This window comes from Malurus melanocephalus, unplaced genomic scaffold (genome assembly GCF_030028575.1).
Source record: "Malurus melanocephalus ecotype Western Australia unplaced genomic scaffold, MMel_1.1 scaffold_891, whole genome shotgun sequence".
In the NCBI taxonomy this organism is placed as follows: Eukaryota; Metazoa; Chordata; class Aves; order Passeriformes; family Maluridae; genus Malurus; species Malurus melanocephalus.
In genome coordinates, this window is record NW_026624123.1 from 14,560 (window position 1) to 26,926 (window position 12,367).

A 12,367-nucleotide genomic window follows, 5' to 3' on the forward strand; every position below is an offset into this window, starting at 1 on the left:
GTGCGGTGCTGCGTCCTCAGTGTCTGCTCTGACAGTGCCGGACCTGCGGGCTCTTCCCCAGCCCAGTGCCCCAGAGGCTGGAGCTGGGCCGGGTTTGTGTGAGGGGGACGCCACACAAAATGGGGGTTTGGGCTTTTCTGACCCAAACCGTGCCGTGGTGCGTCCTCTGTCACCGCTCGGACAGTGCCGAGGCTGGAGCTGGGCCGGGTATGTGTGAGGGGAAACCACACAAAATGGGGGTTTGGGCTTTTCTGACCGACACCGTGCTGTGGTGYGTCCTTTGTGACCGCTCGGACAGAGCTGGGGGCTCTTCCCCAGCCCAGTGCCCAGAGGCTGGGGCTGGCACCTCCGCAGATACTCAGAGCTTGCCCTGGTGCGGTCCGRTCGACAGCATTACAGAATCACAGAGGCTGGAAAAGCCTTCCGAGGTCACCGAGTCCAAGCTGTGCCCGATGCCCACATTGTCCCCAGCCCAGAGCTCTGAGTGCCACATCCTCAGACACCTCCAGGGATGGGCACTCCAAACCTCCCTGAGCAGCCCCTTCCAATGTCCACCGTTCTTTCCAAGAAGAAATTCTTCCAAATGTCCAACCTAGAGCCCAGTTTAAGGCCCAGTTTAAGGCCATGTCCTCTTGTCCTGTTGCTGRTTACARAAGAGGTCGACCCTCAAATGGCCCCAACCTTCTTTTTGGTGTGTTTAGATCGCTTTGCACAAACCCACAACCCCATTTCCCTTCTCAATGTGAAGGAACTGTAAACACCRGGGTGTTTACACAGAAATGAGGAGACCTCTCAATCCTCCGTCTGCACAGAAAACAAACCGGTTTCTTCACTGCGGTTTCAAACTCTTGTCAGAGTCACAGGAAACGGCACAAGTGGAAGTAAAACGAGAAAGAAAATGATTCAGTTAATTGAAATTGTTCCCCGCTGCTTCCCACGCGCCACACGTAATCGGGCATTTTCTTCTGACAGCAGAGTCAAGCTGCTGCTGCCTTTTGGGGGAATTGCCCTAAAAGATGATTAGAAACACATTAAAAACCCCATCATCTGGCTCAATGTGTCTTCTTTATGTAATTCAGAGTGAGCACACTGACATCGCATTATCAGAGTTTTCTTGTTCGCGGCAGCAGCAGGGGTGAAAGGCCTCTCGCTGCTCTGAAGTATTTACACACCAAAACAGCTTCTCCATCTGCCTTRTGCCTTAGCAATCATGAGTTTGATTGTTTTCCCAAAAAATCGACCCAAAAAAGCAGCTGGGACTCAGGTGCTGATGGCCTAGGAGTGCACATCCAGGTAGTTGTAGTTTACAAATCAAAGACAGATGAAAACTGATTCTATTTTCCCCTTCCCCCTTGAGGAATCAAGGCAGCCCTTCCCCACCTGTTTCCACAGCTATCAGGGCACCAGCTGAACACAATTTGGGTGATTTTGCTCTATTTTAACCTTTTTCCTCAGCTATATGGCCACGGGGTTTTGATCAATCATGTTGGAAAGCACCAGAGCCTCACTGTGATTCCGTCAGGGAATCTTAAAATTAGAAAAGAGCCTGAGGTTGGAAGGAGAGAAGGAATCATAGAAGAAATGTTAAAAATCATCTAATTTCACATTCTGCTCCTTTCCACTGTCCCAGGTTGCTCCAAGCCCCAATGTCCAACACGGCCTTGGGCACTCCTATTTCTCTGGGCACCCCGTGCCAGGTCCTGCCCACCCTCACAGGGAGGATTTTTTCCCTAAAACCCAAGAAAAGTGCAGCCATGCCAGGGCTCCCAGRCCTGACCTTTTCTTCTTCCCAATTCCCCACATTTGACCTGCAGGGGCTGCTTCCAACAATTCTCCTTCATTCTCTCCAACCTTTTCCAAGCGTTATTCCGTGATAAGGATAAAATCCATTTTCTCRGTGGGTTTTCATGCTGAATCTTCATTATTTATGAATAAATAAATATTCCTCAATGCAGCAAAGGTCCTTAAATCCGGAGCTGAGGGTGCCCAGCCCAGCCCAGGCGAGGAGGATTACATAAGGGGCTTAGCCTGGGGCTGCTGCTCCATCTCAATCCGTGCCCAGAGCCCAGACCCGGCAATGACCCAGCTCCCAAAGGCCACGGGGATTAAATTGTCACTCACTCGCTTTAAACAACAGGGCTGAGCTCCTGTGGCACTCGGATCTCACTGCAATTGTGGGGTCAGGCTCCCAGTCCTGCCTGCTCCCTGGGAGCTTTCACCTTCTTTTCATTTTGAGACCCTGATGGTTTCTACTTGTCATTCTGTGACACAAAACTGGGATGAGATCAATGTGCTTCTAAAAATTCCTCCAAGAACTATGTTAATAACAGGGGGAGATTCCCAACCTATACCCCAATGTGCACCACAGCATTCCAGCCTATGGGAAGGATGTAATTTTGCATTAAACCCCTTAAAGTCGTTTTCTCCAAGGAATTAATCTTATGTATTTGTGGCTGGCTTTGTTGCTTATTAAAGAAACAAAGAGAGCAGGCTTAAAAAGAGAATAGGCTTGCAAAGAGYTGCAGAAAAGGACAGAAAATGGAAAGTAAATTTTTTTTCTCCTATGTGTACTTTACKGGGATGCAGTGACAGATCTGAAGAATTATTTTGTCTTACACGTTTCTTTATTTTGCGAATTGCAGGATGCACTGATATCCACCACCAAAAAAATAAAAGGAAAATTAAAGAAGATAAGATCTGACTGTCATGGTATTTGTGATTTAAAAATCAAACTAAATTCAAACACATTTTCTTCTTTAAAGAAGGGTTAGGGATGCATGCACAGATTCTCCCTGACTTGTCCACTCTGCAGTTTGATTTCAAGCTTCACCTTTGCCTCTGCAATGGGATGTTTCTACATTAATTTAAACAGCATAAGTGATTTTTTTCATTGTATTTCAAGGTACAGCGAGTGGCATACAATAAAGTGCTTTAAATCAGCTTGGGACTGACAGGACTTTTATCCAAAGGTGATTTAACGTGATGGAAATGGTTCCAGTGGGTTATTGATTTGTTCCTGGCAGTAATTCTGGGCCTGCTTCTCCTCACTCGTATCAGCAAAATTCAGGAGGCTGCAATGAAGTCAGAGGCGCTGTGTGATGAGTAAAATGGGATGTAAAACTCCTTAACCTGCAGCAGTGTTTGGAAGTATTCTTAGATTAATTTTGTGGTTTTGGTAYGCTTCTGCAGAGTGCCAGGTCATTGAAATTGCTGTTGAAATTAGGCTTTATTTTTTAATTGTATTTTTTGTTCTGCCTGTGCTGGAGGATGGGGAGCAGCCAGGATGTAGGGCAGGAGGGTAAAGAGGTCACCCTGGGTGCTGCAAAACCCCCCCAAAAAAACAGCTGGGTTTTGGGGGTACCACAGCACCCCATCCCCGTGGGRCATCTCAGAGCCTGGAAAGCCCCTGGAGCTCTCAGGAGCTGTAGAAATGCTGTAAAATGCTGTATAAATAGACACCCGAGAGCACAAGTTCTTTCCTCTGATCTGTCGCTGAATTTATCTGCAGCTTCCTGTGCTCGCAGCCCGAGCGTGAAAAACGCCGCTGGTGACACTGTTCACAGAGGGCTCTGCTTGGAAAAGCCAGTGAGAAAATTTATTTTGAGACAGCAGGAAGGCGTGAATCGCTTCTGAGTAATTAACTCTTTCTAAAGATGGTGCTCAGCCTTTGTTTTAAAGGTAATAATCTCCGTTTGGGGAAGGAGAGACACTTCATGCCGGTAGCCCAAGTGCTCTTTGCAAACCAAGATTAGATTTGGTCCCCGCAAAGCAGCCCCTGTTCCGAGGTGCCAAAGCCGGGCTGGAGGGGGATTTTCTGGGCAGGGCTGSTGCCAGAGCCGTGTGTGGGAGGTGGAACACGGAGCTCCATTCCCGATTTCCTGGCGGGGGGATGGAGTTCACTCTCTTGGCTCCAAGCTGCGGAGTGTGAAGGTGCTGCTGCGTTCGTGTTGCTGCTTGTCCTCAYTGTCTGCTTTTCCCCGTTGCCATCTTTCTGGCGGTTCATTGTTCTCATAATGAACCAAACCAACAGCTTCATTTTCATTTCCCCCCAGATTTCTCTGCTGAAATATATCCCTTCTGTTGGGAAGCAGAAACTGGCTTTGTGTAGAGCTCTAGAGCAGCTGKGGAGGATGAAGATGGTGGCAGTGGCCATCTCCAAACTCCGCTTCTGGTGGCTTTGAACTCCCCCTCATCCCTGAGCGCATTTTCATTGTGCTCCAAGCTCAGAGACAAATCAATACTGCTCAGAAGCTCAAATGCATTTTCTTGAGCTCATCCATTTCCCAGCAGAGCCCTTTCCAGAAGGATGAGCTCGGAGCTGGCACRGCTCTCAGGTACTCACTTGCTGCCTGGCTGCCTGCCAGCCACACCRCTGGAGCGAGACAATGCTCTTGCTTATAGACTGACTGCACAGCCACGGATATTTATGGATATATATGGATATTTTTTTCTGTGAGAGATATATATATCGCAGAAAAAAATTGTGTGTGCTGGCTTTTGGAAGGATGAGTTTAGCGCTTACTGGAACTGGAGTGTGCTGGTGGGGAGGGACAAAGCACAGGAGGGGACAAAGCAGAGCCGTGACCTCAACCAGAGCAATAATTTAATATTTTGGGATTGGAAATGCCATGTTTGTCACCGAAATGATACAATATTGATCATGTCTCTCTCACTCCCCAGAGCTTTGTACACTGCTGGGGCATTTCTCAGGTCATGCCCAGCACTGCAGGCCAGGAGCCGTGTGCCACTCAGGGGGACACACGTGACACAGAGCACGCAATATTTCCAAAATCTTTAATGCTGGGACATCTTCCAAAGCTGAGACAACTTCCAAAGCTCACTCTGCTGCTGCTCTTTTCCTCACATGCAATTTTGGCAGTTCTGGGTCCTCAGTCTGGGTTATAAAGCAGCRTTTTCAGGTGGGGTTTGCCATATTCGCCCTCCCTCTGCCATAAGGAGATTGGGAATTAAGGGCGGCTGTTGATAATGGCACAGAGGGCTCGGGAACAGAGGCAGGATGGCAAACAAGCTCCAAATCTGGAGGAAAGTGCAGTTTTCCCCATGAAGGATGAGCTGAGTGCCCCAGTCCTGCTCTGCTGGTTGAACATTGTGGGGTCAGCAGGACCATGTGGCTGCTGTGGGAAGGGAAAAAAGAAAGYGTCGGGGACCTTGGAGACAGAAATGTGATGTTCTGGCTGGTCTCTGTCACCCTGAGCTGTGATTGAATGGCACAGCCCACACGAAGAGAGGAAATGTCACAGTGCACTCAGATAAGGGTTTCAAATGTACTGAAARCTTCCAGGCTGCAACACAAATCTRCAGAACAACRCCGAYGTTGCCATTCCAGTCCATGAAACCKTTGMAGGTGAAGAGCAGTGCAGGAATTCTYTCCCATCTCTGTTTTCCTCATTTTCTATCCTATTCCAGGCAGCTGCTTTAAAAGGCTGTGACATTTGCTTTAACTCCACTGAGGTAAAGCGGTGAAGAAGTGAGAAGTGCATGGACTAAGAAGGAACTGAACAAACACTGTTCCTCAAATAATTTTCAGATAAAACACCCGTGAGTTTTCCTTTTATGGGGCTGCAAACACAACTTTGCAGAAGCTTGGCATATTAACATCCAAAATTAATTAGGCTTCATCAGCAATAAACCTCTGGAAATTTTCATTTCCAGAGCCCCCTGGACACATTTCAAACTGGGATGCAGCCAGGCTTTGGATGCTGGAGCTGTGGTTGCTCTGCACAGGGAGGAGATTTTGCTCACGTGACTTTTTTATCACTCTGGGAATGCAAGCCAGCATGTTTAAGGAAACTGTTTGCATTTGAAATTCCCCAAATCAGGAACATCCTCATGGAACCTCTCACGCTGTCGCCATGATTTGTGTCCATCCCAACCAGCACAGGTTGTGCTTCCAGAGAAAAGGGATTGAGGCTGCAATGCCTGGCTGAAGATCCAAGAAACAACCCAAGCACCCTCATGATTTTTCTCCCTGCTCTGCTCTGCTCTGCTCTGGTTCAAGGAGGCTTTTCCCAGCAGAGATGCCCATCCCTGTGCATCAAAAACCCCAAAGTGCAGCTCTCAGTCTCTTGAAGCCAAGGGAGAACGTGAGATTTGGATTAGAATTTCACCCATGAACCAAAGCACATCCGTGAGCCAAAGCTCTTTGGAGCCCAGGGGTCTCTCCTCTGGCTCCAGCAGTCCCAGAATGATTTCAGCATTCACCCAACATCAATTAAAGATTTGTATCAGAGTGTATGAATCTGTGTACCTCTCCTGCTCCTGTGAAATGTTGCAAAGAGCAATTCATGTACCAAGATGAGCAATCTTGACTKTCTCATCTGCCCCAACACAGAAATCACAGCAGTGGCTTTGACCCTGCACCGCACTGACACACTCAGCTCCTGCTGGATTTCAGTCCCTGATCAGCCATCAAACAGARTCCCAGATTCCCTTGGTGACCCCAGCCAATGACACAATGCAGGGTTTACACATAACCCAACAACTCAGCAAGCGGCTGCTTCCAAAACGTGAGATCCRGGCAGAAATCTCTCCCGGAGAAAGGAGGAGGGATTGTGTCACCCTCTGTGCACACACTGCTTCTCCCAGCTCCAGGGGAAAACCAGGACAGCCCAAATTCAGCAGAGCTCATTCCACACGGTCCAACATCTCCAGACTCACACTGAGGAATTGCTTAACCAGACACGAACTCAAGATACTTTCTGCTCCATGAATATTTGCATGGGGACATTGCAATCAGGCTGCTTGCTTTGTAAAGATGTTGAATCACAAAGGACTGGGTTAAAGTTCAAGTTCAAGTGTCTGCACTAAGCTGGAGAAGATCTGAATGAGCAGCAATTAAAASAGTCTGACTCATATGGGGCACTGCTGGACTTTGAAATGACTGAGTGCTTGAAGCACTCTTRGGAAGGATTCTATTAATTTTAATCCAGCAGTAACAGAAGGTACATRTGGAAAAAATAAAACGCATTTTGTGGGAGGGCAACATCTTCACCTGGTTTCAAGGCTGAGTGGCTGCAGACAATGAATGCTTTTTACCCTGCTGCTGTCAGAAGAGCCAGGCTGCTCCGAGCAGCGATTCCAACCTTTCAAAGGCTGTGCTGGGGCAGAGAGCCAGGAGCAGAGCAGCCGTTCCTGTGTGCACCCCAGCACAGCAGCACAGCAGCACAAATGCTCCTCTCCTCACGCCCAACGTGGGTGGGAAGGCGGYGGCCAAATGGGAAAAGGGACTTTCCTGATGCAAGAGCCTGAGAACTGCTGGGTCCCAGCAAAGAAATCTGGAACAGAKATGCAGCACGGGAAACTGCCTTGCCTTGGGATCAACCCCAGAAATCACAGAGAGGATTATCAGGGAGAGGAGGGTCCTCAGGACCTTGGTTGTGAGGCTGGATCACTGGGTGATATCTAAATCAAACTGGATCAATCCCAGATGAGTTTATCACAGAGAGAAGGGTCCTCAGGGATCTTGGTTGTGAGGCTGGATCACTGGGGGATATCAATCTGGATCAATCACAAAGGTTTATCAGAGAGAGAATGGAGCTCAGGGAGGCTGTGAGGCTGGATCACTAAGGGATATCAATCTGGATCAATCTGGATCAATCACAAATGTTTATCACAGATAAGATGGTGCTCAGGGAGGCTGCAAGGCTGGATCACTGGGTGATATCAATCTGAATCAATCCCAGACAGTTTATCAGGGAGAAGATGGTGCTTGGGGAGGCTGTGAGGCCGGATCACTGTGTGATATCAATCTGAATCAATCTGGATCAATCACAAATGTTTATCAGAGAGAAGCTGGTGCTCGGGGAGGCTGTGAAGGCTGGATCATTGGGCACAGTCTGTTTGTGTCTCATTTTAACACGCTGGTGGCAGGAAGTGCTCCCCTGMCAAGACAGACTCTGAGAGCTGCATTGTCCGTGTGCAGTGATATTTGGACAGCAAACCCACCAGTCTGTCCCAGTCCCGTATCAGTAGGAAGCCACAGGAAAAAGGACAGACTCAGTGCTAGGGAGGGAGATAAGCTCAGCACATCWGAGCAGAGGCGCTGCTCGGAGGCACAGGCGGTGCCTCAGTTCCTGTCCCAGGACAGAGCTCCAGGCTGTGCTGCTGTGACAGGAAATGAGAGGCACAAAACTCGGGGCAGGCTCTGTGCCCCGCTGGCAGCCCCAAATGTGCCCCACGCCGCACAGCCCCGCTGCACGTCCCTAAAAATGGCACGGGCTGGTCATTAACCTGCTCATTCAACAACTGAATTCCTTGGGTCTGCTCCAYGGCAAACCTCGGATCTGCCTCTGAGCACTGATCTTAGGAAGAAAAAGAGTTTTATGGTTTCTCAGTGCCCTACACCCGTCAGGGAGAGCCTGGAGCTGTCCCTGGGGCAGCACCAAGAGCCCCTGGCTGGATGCACCTGCCCTTGTCCCAGGAAAGAGGATTCACATTCACACTATCAATACATAAAAAGAGATGAACCCAGCACTRGCAGCCTGGGAGTTCACAAACGCTCCCGTCCCCAGGATCCCACAGCTCCTCCTCTCTCCCGTTCATCCTGGAACGGGAATGTGGCACGGAACGGGGAGGAGGAGCACACGAGTGTCCCTGTGGAACGGAAATGTGGCACAGAACGGGGAGGAGGAGCACACGAGTGTCCCTGTGGAACGGCAATGTGGCACGGAACGGGGAAAAGGAACACAGGAGTGTCCCTGTGGAACGGGAATGTGGAATGGAACGGGGAAAAGCACAGGAGTGTCACTGTGGAATGGGAATGTGGCACAGAACGGGGAGGAGGAGCACACGAGTGTCCCTGTGGAACGGGAATGTAGAACGGGAAGGTGGCACGGGAATGTGGCACGGGAATGTGGCACGGAACGGGGAGAGAAGCACACGAGTGTCACCGTGGGACAGCCCATGCGGGATAAGCGCTGCTCCTTTTCGGGATTAACATTCCTGCCTGCTCAAGGGGAGCCTGGGGCTGACGGAAAGAGGAAGCTGAGGGTTGACTCTGCTCAGATTTTAATCTAGAGTTTMAACTCTTGCTAGCAGGATGTTCTTTTTTATCATCTGCAGTTTCTGGTTGGACGGAGCCCTCCTCCAGAAGCAGCCTCGAGCCTCTGTCACAACACCTGTAATAATTTCCCCCCTTTAAGTGACGCAGGCTGGCAAAATGTTCCATAACAGCCCCGACCCCACCGGGCCCACGGGCACCAACAGCTCGGGCTGGCCCCAAAAACTTCCAGTGAGGAGCAGGGAAATAAAAATCCACCCTCTAACCATGTTGGGGCTCATCCCTGTCCTCTCCCTGGGAAGCAGAGGGCAAAGCCCGGCTGGACACGAATCGTGCAGCCCGGCAGAAAGTTTCTACACTCCAGTGGGTCAATGACCACGCTGAAATGCAGGAGCAGAGTAAACAGCGATCTCTGCAAAGTGCTGCACCAGCCCCGGSAGCCTGAACGCCATCAGCTCCTCGGGAAAGGCAGGAAATTTGGGAAACAGKCACCGCACGGCCATTCCTGCAGGGCTCGGGTTACTTTACGCAAAAACGCTGGGATTTCACGCTCCCAGCACAGGCCGGCCCGCGGGGCCCCTCTGCTGTCGTGTCCCAGCACTGCAGAGTTAACTCACAGCACAAAAACCAGCACAGGCTCCCTGAAAATCGCCTCATTTCCAGGGATTTGATGACATCGCTGTAAAAATGACCCAGGACATTCAATCTCCCACTGACAAAGCTGAAATGCCCCGAGGAAACCCTGCAGGGGACTGTCCAACCTTCATCATTACCTCAGTGCCTGAAGAATCCCTGATCCACCACTGATTTAAGACACAGGAGTTACAGTTGCCAGCCAAGGCTGTAGTAACTTTAACAAGGAATATTAAACAGTATCTAAAATGGCCCTTATTTTCTGTATTGCCACAGAATAATTTGTTCTGTTATCAAGTATCCCCCACTGAGCCGTTYCACTGCTCTTTACCATCACCAGGCTGCTTTGGGAACCATTTCTRAACACTTCCCAAGCACAGCCTTTCTGCAAGCCCTCCCCAGACACACAGTCAATAAACAGGCAAAAAGTGGAATATTTTATTGAAATAAATTTGATTTTTTTTTAGAAGGGTTCCAGGTGAAATGAGTGTGTTCCACCGCTGCAGGGGTGTCCCCAGGACGCTGTGAAGCTCAGATGGCTGCCATCCTTCAGTTATCACAGTACTGTACCTTTACAAGAGACAGCATCAGCACTGTGATAACTGAGCCAGGGCAGCCTGGCAGTCATTGGAACCTCGGTGGCACTGCCGAGTCCTCGGTGTCCTCCTCCCTCCGTGTCCCAAAAACCCCACGTCACCCCACAGGTGAAAGCCTCAGGAGCCTTAACACAAGTGGCTCTGCAGCTGAGRTTCACTTCAGAAAATTACCCACATAATTAGTGTTCTTTTAATGACCACGGTGGCTCCTGCAGCGCAGCTCAGAGCGGCTTTAAGCAGCAGCTTCTTCTGGGCAAATACACCCACGCTGGATTGAACGGAGAAAGAGAAACCCACCCTTCCACGCCGGGGCAGCCCTTTCTCCCCCTTAAATCCGTCCAGGCAGCAGCAGTTGGCTCGTGCTCTGCAGTGTTGGGTGTCAGGGAGCAGCCAGGCAGTGGGGACAGTGGCAGGCAGCCAGGAAAAGCTGCTGGAGCCACTCTGCTCGGGACAGCGGGATCACCACGGGCACAACCCCGACGGTGGCACCGTGCCCTGAGCCTGCCAGGCTGCTGCTGCTGCCAGGAGCTGCGATTTTCCAGCCCATCCCACCCCTTCCCTGGGCTGTCTGGAGTTGGGTGTGTGTGTCTGCAGAGCCAGCAGGGCAGACCCTTCCCGTGCCCTCCCAGGAACTGCAGCTGCAGCGAGCCAAGAGGGGCCTCGGGGGGTCGGAGTTGGCATTTTTAGGTCATCAAATAAACATAGTAACATTGAAAATACACAATCCCACCGAGCAGTTCAATTATAAACTTCCATCAACCTATATTTACTCCCGTATTTTTCTTCCTTATAAACAGGCTCTGCCGAAAAAATCATGGCACTATTTCTCCACCCCCACTTTGTTGTATTTCCACAACTTCAACCTCCCTTGGTTTTTTTTTTCCCTAAAACCAGGCATTCCTGAAAACATCACAGAACTATTTCCACACCCTTCACGTTGCCTGAGGCAATCGGACACATCGAGTTCTGAAATGAGTTTAAAAAAAACCACAACGGTTTTATGTTGCCAAAGTTAATGTGTTACCAAGTTCCCAATAAAAGTCCATTTATGATGTTGATAGACTCGGGCAGCACAAGAAGCTTTCCTGTTTCCACCAGGAGGAAGCAGAAACTCCAAAAGTGTTTTTTTTTTAACACTCTAAATAACTTACCTGGCAAAGAGGAGGTGCTGAGATGCTCCAGAGGCTGTTTTTAAGAGAGAAATGGATTAACACTCGGCTGGACCCAGCCATAAAAACGGTGCCTTACAAGTTTGCAACTCAAGAGGGCAACGGAGAGGCAAACATGGAATATCGGAGGAGCAGCACGCAGGGGAAAAAAATATTTGTACATTTTAAAACAAACTCCAAACATACATTACATAAAAAGGGGACAGTCAACAGATTATGCAATGCTGACGTAAAGCAGCACAGATGACTTCAGCATGCATCCCCAAACTYGCAGATTTGCCACASTTTGTGGATTAATCATTAAGGAATYGGCTGTTGCTAGGAAAGCACAAGGAAAACTTGCTAAAAATATTAATGGATTGTGCCCGTGCAACGGTGGGTTTTGAAAGGGAGAGGAGCTGCAGGAGCAATGAGCCCTTTGCTCTCACTCTGAGGTGTTTTTACAGCACCATTGGTATTCCAGGTGAGGAATTCTACAGATTTCAGTGCAATGGCTTAAGTGTAGGATTGGGAATTCTACACTGCACAGGCTGAGGGGATGAGAGGAGAATCACTGTGTTACAATTCAAGCATGCTTTGATCACTCTATCAGGATTTTGCTCCAGCAGTGCCTTATCACGACATCAAACGAGGAAGGTGAGCAATTCCTCCCCAGCACCCTCTGGCACAGCAACTGTTGGAGTTACAGCCCTATTCCATTTTCTCTGGAGGATCCAGCTCTTCACCCAATACAAATACAGTTTGTCTTGCATCTCACACACACATACACAGATTTTTACTTTGCTTCAGCCAGGCTAAAGCTACACAGACCTGATGCAGAAAGCTCAAGTAGGTTCTCCATTTATCTGGAAAAAAACATCTTTTTTTTTTTTTTAGCAAAGCCCACATTAGTTTTGGAGCCCGGCACACATTTTTGTTCTTGTTATTGCAAAGGCCTTGCATATTTCCAT